The following is a 17,895-nucleotide window of genomic DNA, read 5'->3' on the forward strand; positions in this document are numbered from 1 at the left end:
TCCACAGAGAAAAGAAAAAGGAAATAAATTCAACTTAAATTGTAGAAAGTAAGATTTATGTTCGCTATAAGAACTTCCTCAAGGTGAGAGACAGGTTGTGAAATCTCTGTCCCAGAAGATATTGAATAGTAAAGAGTTTAAGAATAGCCTAGTCCGGAGGCAAAGGGTTGGTGTAAAAGACATTTTGAAATGACATGGCTAAGAAATCCTGGAAATACTGACATTTTAAAAAGTAGCCAAAATAAAACAGAAAATATGATATTACATTTATATCAAATTATTGTGCATCTGCCCACACCTTCAGTATCTGGCACTGTTCTCATCAAGTCCATCTTAAGAATGACAGCAACAGAGAAAGATAGAAAGGTACCATTTACATGATCAAAGAAATTCAGAAAATACTTTTAAAACTGGGAGAAGGGAGAGTAGGGCTGTTAGTCATTTTACTGTCTAAGACAGAAATTAAAAAAATACATGGTCAGATCTATAAAATCATCTAGACATTTGTAATAATGGCAAACTAGAGCATGATTATGAATTCTATCACATTTAGAATAAGAAAATACTTCAGGGCTCTTATTTATTATATAAATTAGAGTAAGATGAATTCCACATAAATTAAGAAACTTTACAAAGGTTATATAGCTAATTAGAGGCAAACCTGGGACTAAATCCAGGTCTTCTGACAACCTTTCTTCTAAATCATATTAACATGAAAATATTAGAACTCTTTCAAAGTAATATAGAGATATTTCCTGAATTAAAAGAGACTTAGTCTCAGATCAAAGTAGAAGTAAAAAGTTTGTAAGGTTAGCAAACAAAAATTCTTGAATACTCCCCCTGCTCATGGATTGGAAGAATTAACATTATTAAAATGTCCATCCTACCAAAAGCAATATACAGATTCAAGGCTATTCCAATAAAAATTTCAATGATATTCTTCAAAGACATAGAACAAATACTGATGAAATTCATATGGAACCACAAAAAGCCATGAATAGCCAAAGCCCTACTGATGAAAACAAAAGAGAAAGGAGGTATCACACTTCCAAACTTCAAGCTATTCTACAAAGCCATAATAATTAAAACAGTTTGGTATTGGAACAAAAACAGATACACAGACCGATGGAACTGAAGAGAGTGCCCAGAAATAAAACCACACTTACATGGACAACTGATCTTTGACAAAGGAGCAAAGACTACACAATAGAACACGGACAGTTTGTTCAATAAATGGTGCTGGGAAAATCGAGCCACCACATGCAAAAAAATGAAACTAGACCACTATCTTTTACCATGCACAAAAACCAACTCAAAATGGATAAAAGACTGGACGTAAGGCTAAAACCATAAAATATACAGAAGAAAATATAGGTAAAACACTACCAGACATACATTGTAATAACATCTTTAAAGACTCATCACCCAAAGCAAAGAAAGTCAAGGAAAAGATAAACACCTGGGATTACATCAAACTGAAAAGCTTAAGCACAGCAAAAGAGACATTAACTAAAACAGAGACACCCCACTGTCTTTAGGATGATAAGTAATGAGGACATTCCTTAGTCATAATTTATTCATGTATCATTTATTCATTTGTCATGCAACAGAAAGATGGTGCGTAGTAGTCAAGAAAAAAAAAACTAGAAATAATAGAGAAAACTCAAGCATCAGATGCAGTTTGGACTTAGTAACTTAAAAGATTGGTCCTGGGCTTCCCCGGTGGTGCAGCGGTTGAGCGCTGGGTTGCGAAGCTGCCCGCGGCCTCTGCAGCGCTGGTTCGGTCCCCGGCTGCTCCCCGGCCACCAGAGGAGGGTCCCACATGGCGCGCAGACCTCTCCTGCCGCCCGCTGCTCCCCTCAGCAGTGTACTTCGGTCCTTCTGCCTGCTCTGCTCCCCGCTCTGGCTCTGGTGAATTCTCTCACCCTCCCGCGCTTCTGACTGTACCCAGTGCATGTATAAACAAACAAACAAATAAATAAATAAAACATGCCTCTATTAAAAAAAAAAATAAAAGATTGGTCCAAACACTGAAATGCTGTGCTTTGTGCTAGGACGGTGATGCTTAAGATCCACAGGCAGCTGTGCACAGAAGGAGGAAGGATTTTATGCTACTTGAAAAAAAATGCTCTTCTCAATAAAATGCTCTTCTGATTTCAAAAAAAAAAAATTCTTGAATACAACTAGGTCCATCACACCTTACTGAGACAAGGTTGCTTATAGTATATTCCCAGCTCTCAAAATTATTATGGATACGAATGCCCACAAAGTGATTTGAGACCAAATATTGGGCTAAATAAATTCTGGTTTAAACGAATAAGATAATTCACATATTTTGCCTTTCAGAAATAGTTCCTAAATTCTTATTCTGTTTTTGACACCAATCTATTGCAGAAGATTTGGGTCAAAACCTGAAAATGGAGAAAATACTATTTATCCAACTAAGGAAGTTTTTAAAGTCTTTAGCAAATGTACTATTCAAGTTCAGAAAAGTCTTATGGAAAGGAATTAAGAAAGTAAGATGTTCGGTTGCAGCTTTCACCAACTAAGACCTAAAATTACTACTGAGCTCACATCCTCTTTCTTGAAATATTAAAGTTATTAAACATGCTGGCACTGAATTGGAATATTCTACCACAATCTAAAGATTGAAACCTAAATACCCCAAACTGAAAAGTATACAACAGTTCAGATGATTGTTAAGCAGGTATAGCTATAATTTCCATCTTTCCCTAAAATTCCGTGTAAGTGATCCATCTTCAATCTCTTTTCTTTCCTTGTTTTAATTGCTACTCTATTTCACTTCCCACTGTCTTACACTATCTTTACCTTCTACTTCCACTTCTTCCTCTTCCAATTAACCAAAATAATTCCAGAGAGCCAAAACCTACAAATTACAGTGACATTAATTTTTAAATTCACTTAGGATCTGTGAGGAAAGCATTAACACAAAAAGGAATTGGCAAGTAGGAGATACATCATGACAGAGGATGAGGCAAGAATTTGGGTAACTCATATTAGGAAGATAAAAGAAAGAATCGATGCCTGCAATATGTAGTGAATTGGGGTTGCAGAACCCACATGGGGTGTAATATTACTAGCAGTGTCTTCATATATTAATGGAGCTAAAGGACAACAACTTTTGGATTTACCCAGCTCCTTCCTGCTAAGTATAAAGTAGGAACTAAAATAGTTTTTCATGTCTAGGTACCTATTTGCAGAATGCATCTCTCATTGCGCCCCTTGTTCTTTCTATTACCCCAACACACTTCTTAAATATTCTTATGTTTCAAAACAACATCATAGGATGTGTAATATTTAAGTAACTATTCCAAATATAACCCTGCATGTATTGACAGGATCACAAAATGAAGTAAATTCATAGGATAAATTTTCAGCAAGAATCTCTCTTTTGCTGCAAAAGTGATGGATGAGGATCAGAATTAAGAAAATACTAGAAGAGAAGTGAAACTGGATTAGAAGTATTTTTGAACATATCTCTGAGTCAGGTTTGAATTGAAGCATTATCATATCCATGGTAGCTTGAATATCTTATAAATAAAACTTGAACTACAATCTCCTAAATTACCCAGGGATCCTAGGAGGTACAGACAATAAAAAGGGTGGAAGGTTTCCCACAGGAGTAATACAAATTTCTCTTTCTCATCTCTCTTGTTCCTCTGACTAAAAATGAAAAGAAATATTTGCATGTGGTCTTAAAGTTACAATCCAGAATCAAACAGCCAAGCTTTGTCAAAAAATGTTGCTGTTTTGAAATTTTTAACTTACTGCAGTGCCAACTCTCTGCCTAATCTGCTTCTCTCAGCAATAAAGATTATTTCTTCCCTTCCCTGTTTTATTCCTCTTGGGATATTTGATTTTTCAATAGAGCTTATAGTAAGCAGTCTTATATGGTCAACTAGGTCAGTTTCAGCATAGTCATGATTTGTGCCTCTTCACTACTCCTATTGCTGGGTGCTTTTAGGTATTTCTCTACTGGAAAAATCTGAAAATTGAAAATGACTAAGGGTTTTAAATTAATGTTTGGGTCTAAGAAAGCAAAGTACAAAGTTCCTCTGTGTTGTGTTTGCTGTTGTTTAAAATAACCTCAGTCTTTAGGAACTGATATTTTGCTGATTAAAAATGATCTGCCCAGGGCCTCCCTGGTGGCTCAAGGGGATAAGTCTCAGCACTATGAAGCTACCTGCAGCCTCTGCTGAATGAGTTCCATTCCCGGCCAGGGAACTGACCCACATGGTGCACATGGTCTCGCCCGCCGCTCTCTCAGTAGTGTGTTTCAGTTGGTCTGACTGTTCTGCTCCCCATTCTGTCTCTGGTGAATCCTCTCACCACCCCCAGCACTTCTGGCCTACACCCAGCTTTTGTATGCATAAATAAATAAATCTTTAAAAAAAAATGATTTGCCCTATAGTGCAATAGGCAACTTTACATAAGAAAACAGACTTGTATAGATACCACACTCACAAGGTACAGTAAATGGGAGAAAGAATGTGTTTGTTATGACTGTAATAAAAATCATTTTAAACATGCGAACACATCAATGAATACGGTATCAATAGCAGATATTAAGGTTTTAAGAAACATGAATCTTTTTTCATAAATACATTTTTCATCCACAGATGTCATGCTCAAAGAGTAACACACTATGTTAAAATGAACTTAATACAGCAAACCAGGAAGGTTCAACACAGGACATTTTTGTTAGATTTACATGATTTCAAGGCTTTAATATGACCTGTACCCCTTTATTCCCTCTTGAGCTTACATTCTACCAATCTCTTCCTCTACCACCCCTCTTCTGCCTGGTTATTGCACAGATATATCTGGCACACTGCATCCAAAAGGAACCTGCATTGGCTATTCTCTACCCCATATGCCTCAGGGCTCATTCCTTCACTCCATTCAAGTTTTATCTCTCACCTTTTCTCTGAGGATCATCAGAATGGCAGATAAAACCACTACTATTTAAGTCATTCTAGAAGTCCTTGTTAATACAAAAATGGCAATAAAAGGGAATAGAGATATAATTACAAAATATTTGACATACAATTCTCTCTTTAGCTTGGACAAACGCCATTATTAATACCTAATAAATCCAAGAAAATCTATGAAGAAACTATTAGAAATAAAGAGCTCAGTCAAGAATATGATGAAATGAATAACAAAAAGTTAGTATCTTTTCCAATTAGCAACAATAAATAGAAAAAAGCATGAAAAGGATCCTATCCATAAGAGCAAAAAGAAAATAACAAGTAGGGGCCTCCCTGGTGATGCAGGCGATTGAGCACAGCACTGTGAAGCTGTCCACAGCCTCTGCAGTGCCGGTTCAATCCCGGCAGGCCTTGGAGCAACCCACATGGTGAGCAGACCTCTCCTGTCTCACCTGCTGTTCCCCTCAGCAGTGTACTTCGTCAGTCTGCCTGTTCTGCTCCCTGCTCTGTCTCTGGTGTATCCTCTCACCCTCCAGCGCATCTGGCCTGTACTCCAGCACTTGTATAAATAAAATAAATCTTTAAAAAAAAAAAACCCCAAATATCTGAAACCTATAGGAAACAGCCTATAATGAAAACACAAGAGAAGACACATATAGAAAGATATGCTATATTCTGGAACGTGAAGCTTCAATTGTAAAAACATCAACTCCACCCAAATCACCACATGAATTTAGTAACTAAAATCCCAATAATTTTTGTTTTGCTATATTGGAATTTGATGAAATAATTCTCGAATTTATGTAGAAAAACAAAATAAAAACTTTGAAAAGAATCATGAAAATTCTGATTCTTTAGAATTCTCTGGGAAGAATTTTCCTTCCAGAAAGTCAAAGCTATTTTAGCACAATGTAATGAGATAAGATACTGTTGCCAAAACAAATAGTTTAGAATACCTAGAAATAGACAAACACATCTGATATATATACATGCTATATCCTGGATATCTCAGTAAATATACAATTATATATCATACATATATGTGTGTGTGTGTGTGCACATGTATATTATAAATATGGTGCCTTTAGTCAATGGAGAATACGTGATATTTACTCTGGCAAAAATGAATAGGGATTTGTATTTAAATATATTAAAGAAAAAGAAAACACTGGAAAAGTCCTGGGGAAAATATTGTTTAAAATCTTGGAGTGGGCCAGGTTTTCCCAAGCATGAAATGGATTTCAGAAACAAACCAAAAAACAAGTATTAAAAATTCTAGCAATGTAAACATTTGAAACTTTGACAGGAAAAGAATATGTACAAAACCTCAAGCTACAAATAATAAAATGTGTAACAAATGGCAGAAAGAGTAATATCCATAATGTATAGAAGTCTAGGAGTCACTAAGAAAAAGAAAAGGATATAACAGATAAATCACAAAGTAAATATGAACAATTTATGAGCAAATGAAAAAAATCAGTAAGCAAAATAGTTCAAATTAAAACTCTAAAAAGATGTCATTTTTCTTATATTTGCAATAAAACTGGTCATTTCTATTGTATGAGTAGCAAAATTATAGAAATATAAACTGAAACAACTTTCCTGGAGGACAATTTAGACATCACCAAAAGCCTCACATACATTTTGATTTCTAGGACTTTATTATAAAAATGAGTAAAGCTCAAAAGCACAAGCCTGGCATCATGATAATATTAGTAAGAGTAACTTACTGAGAATATAGAAGATATTTATTATAAAAAATAACTAAAATATGCTAATCATTTAATAGAATACCTTGCAACCATTAAGAAAAACTTACTTACATAATTAATTACTGAGGCAGGATATAGTAAATGTAAAAAGCAAGTCACTTAAAAATAAACATGCACTTAAACAATTCTGAAAGAAAATCTATGAAAATATTAACTGTTGTGTGGAACTATGCTGCCCATTTTGGGAATAATCTCCAATAAGCATGCATTATTTTTATGAAAAGTCAAAACAATAAAGCTAGTTCAAATCTGCAAAAAACAAAAAAAGTACCACATATTCATCCAATATAATAGAAGGCAGGTCCTCAGATGTTCCTGGAAATATAACCACTCTTCCGGGAGGGATACAAGCAAGCACATCTAATAAAGATGGAGAGGGGCAGGGTTCATAATAAAGAGAAGACTACCGTTCTGGAGTTACAATCTGATCTATTTTCCTACTGTGATGGTCACATATCTCCCATCCTTATTCTTTTCTGTCTTCTCTTGGGAGGAATTGATTAGAATTTTAACTAGGAGAAACTGACTACATTTAAAGCCATGGAGCTAGTCTGAATCAAAGAAGCTGACGTAGGCAGCCTTTCAACTTATCTTGAAATATTAATTCAGGCAATAACAATTCATAAGACCACATTAGCACCATAGGTTGTATAAAAAATTCCAGCAGCATCAAGATCACAGGCAGAGCTGTAAGTAGCCAGTTTGCCTTTGACCTTTTCCACCCACCCTTTCTTCATCTTTCTGGTATTCCAAAGTCCATAAATCTACCCTTCTCAAAAGTTACCCCCATATTCCAAAATTATTCTTCCCCTTTTCCTCAAACAAAAGTCCAACTCCTGGGGAAAGGCTGAGTCAGCTAGATATTAATCTGATTAGGGAAAGAGCAGTAAAGAACAAATACTGATAGGCCAAGAATAGTTTGTCATACTTCTGAATCTAAAAGACTCTCCTGGGGCGACACATGAAATAAGGTGACTTCTGTACTATCTGACAACTCAGGAGGCAGCACCTTATCTTACCCACATTCTGTCTGCATGTAGAACAATGGAATGCTGAGGTAGTGGCTTTTCATGCCCTCTTTTAATGGAGCAACTATAAAATGTTACAGATTCTTTAAAACATACATTTTCCTCCTTATAATAAGAAAAATTGGCAAGTGAGGAAGAAAAAAATAATATGACACATATAAATACACTATGAGAATACCAGAAACTGGATTGGGGCTATTCACATCAACTTGCAAACCAGCAACTTTAGCTGTAGAAGACAGCTCATCCTTTAAGAACTCACGAAAACAAAAGTAGGACAAAGAAAAACTTACATATTGTATCTGTAGGCTAACGTAAGTCTGAAAAATTCTCATAAAGTAACAACATAAACTCTATTCAAGAACACTGTAACAGAAGAGAAAGAGGGAATTACCCAAAGGATTACAGAGAAAGAGTACTGTGTATCCTTATGACTTTTTACTACAGGGTACAAAAAAAGTTGTCACTCAATACCTTGAGATCCTCAAGAGGATACAAAACAAAGATGTCCACTAAGAAACAAGAGCAAGTAAGGACATAAGAGGATAAGATAAAAATATGAGCTGAGGATAAAAAAATGTGAAAAAGAAAAGTGCTAAGGCAAAATGAAATTTATTATTTTTTTCTGAGGTAGTGGTTTATAACACTGTATAGTTCAGAGGTGTAGGTCCACACCTCTTCAAAGGTATGTTCCAGTATTATACCCACCACCACAGCACCCCACAAGGTCAGTGGAGTTCCTTGCCCCCTTTGCTCCCTCTTGTAGCTTCAGCTCTGGTCAGATCTCTAGGGTTCATTTTGGTTTAGTTTTATTTGTTTCTTTGCTTTGTTTCCTTGTTGTCTATGCATTAATGAAATCATCCAGCATTTGTTTCTCTTTCTGACTTATTGCACTTAGCATAATTCCCTTCAGGTCTATCCATGTTATTGACAATGGCAAGATTTCATCTTTTTTGTATTTTCAAGTAGTATTCAATTTGTAAATATACCATAGCTACTTAATCCACTCACCTGTCATTGGGCACTTAGGTTGTTAACACGGATTAGTTATTGTAAATAGAGCTGCCATGAATATATCCCTTCAAATATTGGGACTGTTAGATCACATGGTAGATCCATTTTTAATGCTTCAAGACACCTCTATACTATTTTCCATAAGGGTTAAATGACATACATCCCCACAATAGAGTCAAGGATTTCTTTTCCTCTATACCCTCATCAATAACTGTTTGTTTTCTGGTCTTTGTGATATGAAACATTCGCAGGGTTGTGAGGTGGCATCTCATTGTGGTTTTCATTTGCATTTCCCTTATGATTAGTGCTCTTGAGCATATTTCATGTGCCTGTTGGCCATCTGTATATCTTATTTGATCTATTTAGCTGTTCTGCACATTGTTTGATTAGGTTATTTGCTTTAATTTTGTTGAGTTGTATGAGTTCTTCATAGATCTTGGTGATCAGCCCCTTCTCAGATGTATGATGTAGAAATATTTTCTCCCATTCAGTAGGCTGTTTTTTGTTTTAATAATAGGTTCTTTAACTATGCAGAAGCTTTTTACTTTGATGTAGTCCCATTATTTTATATTTTTTCTTGATTTCCTTGCCATTATAGCTGAGTCCCCTGAAACCAGTGTCACAGAGTATTTGGCAACACATAATTTAAATTTGTAGTCTTAAATAACACTACAAAAGATGGAATCAGTGATATAAAATATAAAGAGTTCTTTTTAAGACTGCAAAACAGAAGATAACAGATTCAAAGAACAAAGATCTGAGCATAAGAAATTGGGATAGGGCCTCCCCTGGTGGTGCAGCAGTTGAGTGCTGGGCTGCGAAGCTGCCCGCAGCCTCTGCAGTGCCGGTTCGATCCCCCGCCACCAGCGAGGGTCCCACATGGTGCACAGACCTCTCCTGCCGCCCTCTGCTCCCCTCAGCAGTGTACTTTGTCAGTCTGCCTGCTCTGCTCTCCCCTCTGGCTCTAGTGAATTCTCTCACTCTCCTGCGCTTCTGACTGTACCCAGTGCTTATATAAATAAATAAATCTTTAAAATTTTTTTTTAAAAATTAAAAAAAGAAATTGGGATACTTGCAAAAGAAATCAAAAGATAACAGTCCAAGTTATAGACTAAATTAGATACATCAGTGTACAAATCTGGAATTATAAGGATAAAAAAAAAATTTCTACAAGCAACCAGGGAAGAAAAATGAAACAAAACAGATTACCTAAAAGGAATTAAAAAAAAACAAAACAGACTAACTTCAATATTTCTGCATTAATAAATTTCAGAAGACAACAGTGCTAGATCTACAAAATTTTCTAAGAAAGATTTGAATCAATAATTTTGTATATAATTTTTCATTCAAGTATAAAATGAGTAAAAAGAAATTTCAGATACTAATGGCTCAGAAAATTCATCATGCGCATATTCTTTCTGAAAAATGAGAGCAGATAAATCAAAGGATAAATCAAAATAAAACCTCAAGAATGAGGAACTTAGTTTTGGTTAATATGGCTGTCTAAGCCCCTTTGGGAAGGACCTATTTTCTACTAAATATAAAGAAATGTTGAACAACGTATAATTACACTTAAAAACATATCATTTACATAACTAATCCTAAAGTAAGAGAGAAAATCATCACACCAGGAAAAAAAGGTAAGTCAGGGTAAGAATAATATAGATGACTTTGTACTATTTGTGGAATTTGCATTCCACTGTGGTGGGGGTAGAAAGGGACAATTAATAAACAGATCAACATAAAATATGTTAAGCGATGGTAAGAGCTACAGAGAAAAATAAAGCAGAATAAAGGACAGACAAGGAAGAATGCTATTTTACATATGGATGTCAATTTGGTCTTATGATTTTTTGGTCGTTGAGATGCTTGCCTTAAAAATTATTGAGGACAGGGCCTCCCTGGTGGCGCAGCGGTTGAGCGCTGGGTTGCGAAGCTGCCTGCAGCCTCTGCAGCGCCGGTTCAATCCCTGACTGCTCCCCGGTCCCACATAGTGCACAGACCTCTCCTGCCGCCCACTGCTCCCCTCAGCAGTGTACCTTGGTCCTTCTGCCTGCTCTGCTCCCTGCTCTGGCTCTGGTGAATTCTCTCGCCCTCCCGCGCTTCTGACTGTACCCAGTGCTTGTATAAATAAATAAATAAAAATAAATAAATAAATAAATAAATCTTTAAAAAAAATTATTGAGGACATTTTCATTTGTTTTGTGAGCTATAGCTATTCAATATTTTCTGCATAAAATATTAAAACAGAAATTTTAAAAACATTGAAAAATAACAATAAACCCATTGCATGTTAAAATACACCTATTTTTATGAAAAATATTTTCTAAAACAAAAAAAAAAAAGCAAGAAGTGTTGCATTTACAAATCTCTTTTAATATCTGGCTTAAGAGAAGATAGTAGAGTCTCATATCTGCTTCTTTATTTAATCTTTTGCAATGTGTTTTTGGTTTCAGTGTCTGAAGAAAATCTGTCCTCATAAGATATGCTGTTGCAAAGGAGAAGGGTATTTTAATCCCTTTTCAAGTGATTGTGCATATTCTTCTTTGATACTACATCTGAACTCAAATGGTTCCTTAAAGGTTATTTAATGTGAGGAATCTGAAACCATTTCAATGAACTTTTCATTCTGTTACAATAAAATCCAATTGGTCTATCTGCACTTCGAGTGGATCTTTTATCTGTGCATGGTTTTATAACAGTATGTGCTGGTCATTTAGAAAATATAGCTTCACTAAATTATTCAGCTCCTCCAAATGCTGACATGTTTCATAATATGATATTAAAAAGTAACATTCATTAATATCACTGACAAAGTGGCAAAATCTTTGAAATGTAAAAAAAATCTTTCAGTATTAGGAAGGTATCAAGCTGACAGTGACAGATCTAGCCTTCCAAATTTCTAGCTTTTGTTTGAAAGGTTGAGTATCATCACTGGAAAAATAACAAAAGTTGTCTGCCTTGAGATATCAGGCTTCCTTCATTCAGTTTTGAGAAAATTTGCCAAATACTCGAATCTAAATAACTACAGTTTGTCAATTATTCTGAAAAGAATGGTGTTCCAGAAAAAGAATAGCTAGTTCATACAATTGTACAAATGGTTGCCCCTGAGACAATCAGTGTACTCTGAAACAGAAGTTCTTTATGTGAACTTCCCATTTCATCACACACGTTAAAGATATATATATATGCAACGGTCAGTTTCAAAACAGCTCAATATTTTTTTTTTACATTTCAATCAAGAGCATACAATGAAACTGGTGGGTTTTGTGTTTTTACTGAGAGTGCAAGGCAGTGAAAAATGTAATGACGGGTATAGTTCGGCACAACTGCCTTGACTTGTGCTAAGGCAGTTTTACTCAACACTGTCTTTGCACCATTAATAAGCATGCCAGGACATTGAAAATGGAAAATAATACCTCCATATTATTTAGAATATAGTTTGACCTCACAGACCTTTTCAAAGAATCTCGGTGACTACTACAAATTGGCAGATCACACTTTGAGAACCATTGCTTTAAAGTGGCAACTGAATAGATATCTAAAGTAACCAACATCAAAATTTGCATGGGACTGTCTTGATGTTAGAAATTAAAGTCTCATATTTAAGTTAATCATCCTGTGGGAGACACCTAAATAAAATGAATGTGCATAAAACACTAATAGCTGAGGAAAGAAGCATTTCAGGCAGAAGAGAGAGCAAGTGCAAATGCTCCAAGGTTGTTTGTTTGGTATATTCCTGAGCAAAAGAAACTGTTACAAAGGTATACACCCCTAGAAAAGAGATTGCCCCCAGGCAGGCAGGCTGCAGGAAAATACCCTACACTAAACTCAGCCAACATCCAGTGACCTTCTCTAGTCACATTTTGGATAATTTTTTTTTTTTTTAATAGAGGCATGTTTTTATTTATTTATTTATTTGTTTGTTTGTTTGTTTGTTTATGCATGCACTGGGTACAGTCAGAAGCGCAGGAGGGTGAGAGAATTCACCAGAGCCAGAGTGGGGAGCAGATCAGGCAGAAGGACCGAAGTACACTGCTGAGGGGAGCAGCGGGCGGCAGGAGAGGTCTGCGCGACATGTGGGACCCTCCTCCGGTGGCCGGGGAGCAGCCGGGGATCGAACCTGCGCCGCAGAGGCCGCGGGCAGCTTCGCAACCCAGCGCTCAACCGCTGCGCCACCGGGGAGGCCCACATTTTGGATAATTAATCATTAAGTGTAATAAGGTTTTCTTCCTAGACTACAAAGAGAAAATTAAAAGTAATTACAAACTTTTTCTTTAAATGACAATGAAGAATTTTGAGTTTACAGTAAGGTTTTTATAGTTGCAGCTGCTTGTCCTCAACCCTCTAATTTAGGCAGAAAGTTGTTTTATAATTTATTTGCCAATTATTCATGGTGTGATTTAGAAGCTGCTCGATGAATGTTTGTTGAATGAATAATTACCCAATGCATGATTGGAGGTATTTAAGAGAAGGGCTGCAGCTAATTGATTTTCCAAGAAATCATAAAATCAAAAGGCAACGTTTTTAAAAGGCATTCTTTTGTGCTGTTAAGTCTTACAAGTCTAGCAAACTAAATTTTAACCTCAAGCTTTAGGCAGACTGAGTCAGAACTGTACTGACTTACTGTTCTTTAATTAGTGGACCATTCTCTCAGTTCCTGGAAAGGAAACTTTTTTTTTTTTTCTGTTTGAAACATTTCTAACATTTCAGGCTAAACAATCTATTTAAAGTCATCCTTTAAAAGAAAAAAAAAAGATTTGAGATACACTGGTAGGTTTTACAATTAGAAACAGTGCAGTAGATTTTCCACTTTGTGAACTGAAGCCAGAAGTCTGCAACTTTTGTGATTTATAAGCACTTGCAAACAGAAAGGCTATCTAGCATACTATTATGGTGTCTGCTCAAAACTGTGATTACCATGAAATATTCTTTGGATTTTTTTAATCATGAAAACAACATTGAGAAAAAGGAGTACAATAAATGCTGTAATATTTTTCACTTCACTCAGAGATGCAACCATTTCAGTTCTACTATATGAAGAGAGATTGCTAATTCTCAGAGACCAGGCTGGGCCCCATAGAAGAATCATTACAGGTACAGGTCCATTAATCAAGCAGCTCATTTTAAGAACAGATGGGGCAAACGGCCAAGTAACACCTAACAAGACATACAACATCAGTCATTAAGGAACTGGAAATATAAACTACAATGTCACCTCACACCCAGTAAAATGGCTGGAAAAAAAAGAAACAAGAACTCCCAGAAAATAACAAGTGTTGGTGAGGATACAGAGAAAATGAACTCATACACTGCTGCTACAAATGTGAAATGGGCTGCCACTATGGAAACAGTCTTCATAAATGCAAAAAGTTAAACCTAGAAAAGTCATATGCCTCAATCTACTCCTAGATGGGACTACCCAAGAGAAGTGAAAACATATGTTCCTGCAAAACCTTGTACATAAATGTTCAAAGCAACATTACTCTAAGAGTAATGAATGGATAAGCATGTATGTTCATACAATGGAATATTATTTGTTTGTTAAAAAAAGACTAATGTGCCGATACATGCTACAACATTGATGAACCTGGAAAACATGCTGAGTAACAGAAGTTAGCCACACAAGGTCACATCTTGTCTGACTGCATTTATATAAAATGGTCACAGGAAGAAAGTAATTAGTGGAAACCTTGGGTCAGTGGGGTTTGAGGAGGATGGGGGGGTACCTGCTATAGTTATAGAGTTTCTTTTGGGGGTGATAAAAATATTCTGAAATGAGACAGAGATGACTACACCCATCACTTGAATACACTAAAAGGCACTTCTTTGTAAAACGTTTTAAATGCATCATTATTTTTTAAAGTACCATAGGGGCTATGTCCCCAACCCCCAACTTAAGAAATAAAACAGTGCATGTACAGCTGAAGTAAGTGCCTTGTATACCCTTCCCTGATTACATTTATCTTCTACCTCCATCAGAGATAATCATTATCTTGAGGCACTATTTATCATTCCCATGTATATCATTATACTTTCACTATACATTTATAAATCTCTTACAAGATATGTTATATTGTTACATATTTTTAAGTGGTATCATTCTCTCATTCCATCTCCAGGTAGCTTTGTAACCACAGTAATAGTTTTAGGGATTTATGATTGTTTTTTTACAGTGGCATCTAGCACTTGGAATTCTGAGGTCATATTCTCAGGAATAATAACTAAATCTGCTGAATAATAACTAAATTATAAATTTTTACCTTTATTTTTATCAATTCAGATGATTTTTCCAAGCATCCCAAGCCATCACAGTTCTTATTCAAAATAAAGGAATTTAAAGTATATTTTATAACATACTGAGAAAAATAAAATACTTACCTTAAAATATTTCAATCAACAAACAGGGATGTTCTACATGGCCATTTCGGTTTTAACTGCTAAAAGCTTTGTTTCAGACACTGCTTACCTTCCTAACAAGCAACGCTCCTTATCTTGAAAACCAGTTCATTATTTTTTGGAATTCTGAGTCATCCCCAGACAGTTTACTGAATTTGGGAGGTTACTATCACTTGACCACAATCATTGCTTCAATGGTAGTCACATGTCACAATTCATGGAAATGAGATGGAAGAAGGCATCTGATGAGGCTCTGGTAAAGAAATTCCCCTACTTTTCTGGAAACATCTCTCTCTCTCCCCCCACTGATTTAAAAAGAAAGCAAGTGACCATAAGAGTTGTGAAGAACTATTTGGGGAACACAAGGGCAACCAGTCATCCTACCATTCTTTTATCTTAATAAAACTACATTTTGTTCAGAGAAATTATACAGTAAGTTCAAAATAGTCACATTACAACATTCCACTTCTAAAGTTAAACCCTTGAGACACAGGCCTAAGTGCTAGAGAAGACTTCCCTTCCATCAAAGCAATGACAAAGACACATGAGAAGCTTTCTGATCTCACCCTTTCTTCTTCATTTCAGCTGGAATTCAGATACAAAGGTTGGGGACAGAACAGTGCTGGTGACTATGAGAATAAAAGTTACATGCTAAGGATGGTGGAACAGAAATTTAGAAATGTTCTGGGGTCTTTTAAGATTTCCTTGATGAACCTTAATAAATGGTCCTGGATTGCATATTTCCAGACTTCCTTTTATATGAGGAAAAATAAACCCTTATTTGGTAAAGCCATCATGGTTAGATTTTTATTATCAAAAACCTAATCAATTCCAGCTGATATTAGTACTGAATCAAATGTTGAGTTTCATATATATATATAGATAGATAGATAAGTGTAATCAGGGAAGGGCATATGAGGCACTTACTTCAGCTGTACATACAGTATTTTATTTCTTAAGTTGGGGGGTGGGCACATAGCCCCTATGTTACTTTAAAAAATAATGATACATTTAATATGTTTTACAAAGAAGTGTCTTTTAGTGTATTCAAGTGATGGGTGTAGTCATCTGTGTCTCATTTTGGAATATTTTTATCACCCCCAAAAGAAACTCTATACCTATAGCTGGTACCCCCCCATTCTCCTCAAACCCCACCTGTCCTGTAAGAAGGACTGCTCATCTCCTCTTTATTTATTTTTTTTGTTTTTTGTTTTTGTTTTATAGAGGCATGTTTTATTTATTTGTTTGTTTGTTTGTTTGTTTTGTTTATACAAGCACTGGGTACAGTCAGAAGCGCGGAAGGGTGAGAGAATTCACCAGAGCCAGAGCAGGGAGCAGAGCAGGCAGAAGGACCGAAGGACACTGCTGAGGGGAGCAGCGGGCGGCAGGAGAGGTCTGCGCGCCATGTGGGACCCTCCTCCGGTGGCCGGGGAGCAGCCGGGGATCGAACCGGTGCCGCAGAGACCGCGGGCATCTTCGCAACCCAGTGCTCAACCGCTGTGCCACCGGGGAGGCCCCTCATCTCCTCTTTAATAAGAAGAAAAGGAGAGAAGATGGGGCTTCACTTAGGTAAGTATTAAGATTCATAGAAGAGAAAATAAAAATTTACTACTAGATGTTATTTTCTTTTTAAAGTAAGAAGCCAGGTTATCATTTGAGCATTAAATAGTTTAACAGAGAAGACTGTAGGTATGAGAAGAGTGAAGGTTTACAACTATCATTGCAGAATGAGAAAAAATGTAGTGGTATTTCTAGGCCATGTAGAAGTTCTGGGTGAGGCCGAGGTTACTGTCCCTGAGTGCTAGATCCAACCCCTCCTGAAAGTGCCAGAGTGCTGGCATGCTAGCAGACAACTGGTCCACCCACAAGTGGAGTCTTGCCAGGGGTGGTGGTGGGGGCAGGGGAGAGTGCAAGGAAAGAGGAGGGGAATCAGAGGAAAGGGCGGAATAATCAATCATGAAACATAAGAATAAAGAAGGAAATGAATACAGATACAAAAGCAGGCACTCATGGAGAAAACCAGATAGAAATGACTTGAGGACCTGGTGACAATGGAGGACAATTCCAGTGGGTGAAAAGTAAAATGCTTGATTGGTTTTGAAAGTGAAATGGTTTTAGATGGTGGTAAAGCCCAGAAAGTATGATTATGGAAATCGGTGGCTGAGGCAGAATGGAGTAAAAGGTTGCTAAAAAAAGCAGAGACCAAAGAATGAACAGGCCAGGGTGGCAGCTAACTAGACCATACAGTGACATCATTCAGGATAATGGTGACAGTTGAGATAAAGTGGAAGCCAGGGAGCTAGGTGCAAAACTCTGAAGAACAAAGGAGAGTTTCATGGGTGACAGAAAAAAGGAGGGGGAAGAGATGGTACAGTTCAGGGTAAAACATGAGTCACCACAAATGGGTAAAGAAGTAGAGGCCAGGAAGGAGCTCAGGGGAGTGAAGAGGATGTCCATCAAACCTCCAACTAGGAGGTGTCTCGCGTGAAAGAATCAGAAGAATCAGCCTTCACAGAATGAACTCCAGACTCAGAAATGTACTGAATGGCTATGGAACTGCACTAAGAATAAAGAGAATATAAAATGGACAGTACATCTAAATTCTGTTATACAACTTTAAACAATTACCTAAATGTTCAGGACAGAGAGATTTAGTTTAAAAGAATTTAATACAAAAGTCATAGAGACTCTTAAGAAGCTAACTGTATCTACCTTCAAAACTGTCTTGGC

The 17,895-nt window shown here is 36.5% G+C and overlaps 1 protein-coding gene across 1 annotated transcript in view; it reads right to left on the reverse strand.

Moving 5' to 3' along the window:
* Positions 1-17,895, reverse strand: part of CCDC172 (coiled-coil domain containing 172) — a 54,985-nt gene that overhangs the window by 19,741 nt on the left and 17,349 nt on the right. The window lies entirely within an intron of this gene.

Source organism: Talpa occidentalis, unplaced genomic scaffold (assembly GCF_014898055.3).
Source record: "Talpa occidentalis isolate TD23 unplaced genomic scaffold, MPIMG_talOcc4v2.1 talOcc4.8, whole genome shotgun sequence".
NCBI lineage: Eukaryota > Metazoa > Chordata > Mammalia > Eulipotyphla > Talpidae > Talpa > Talpa occidentalis.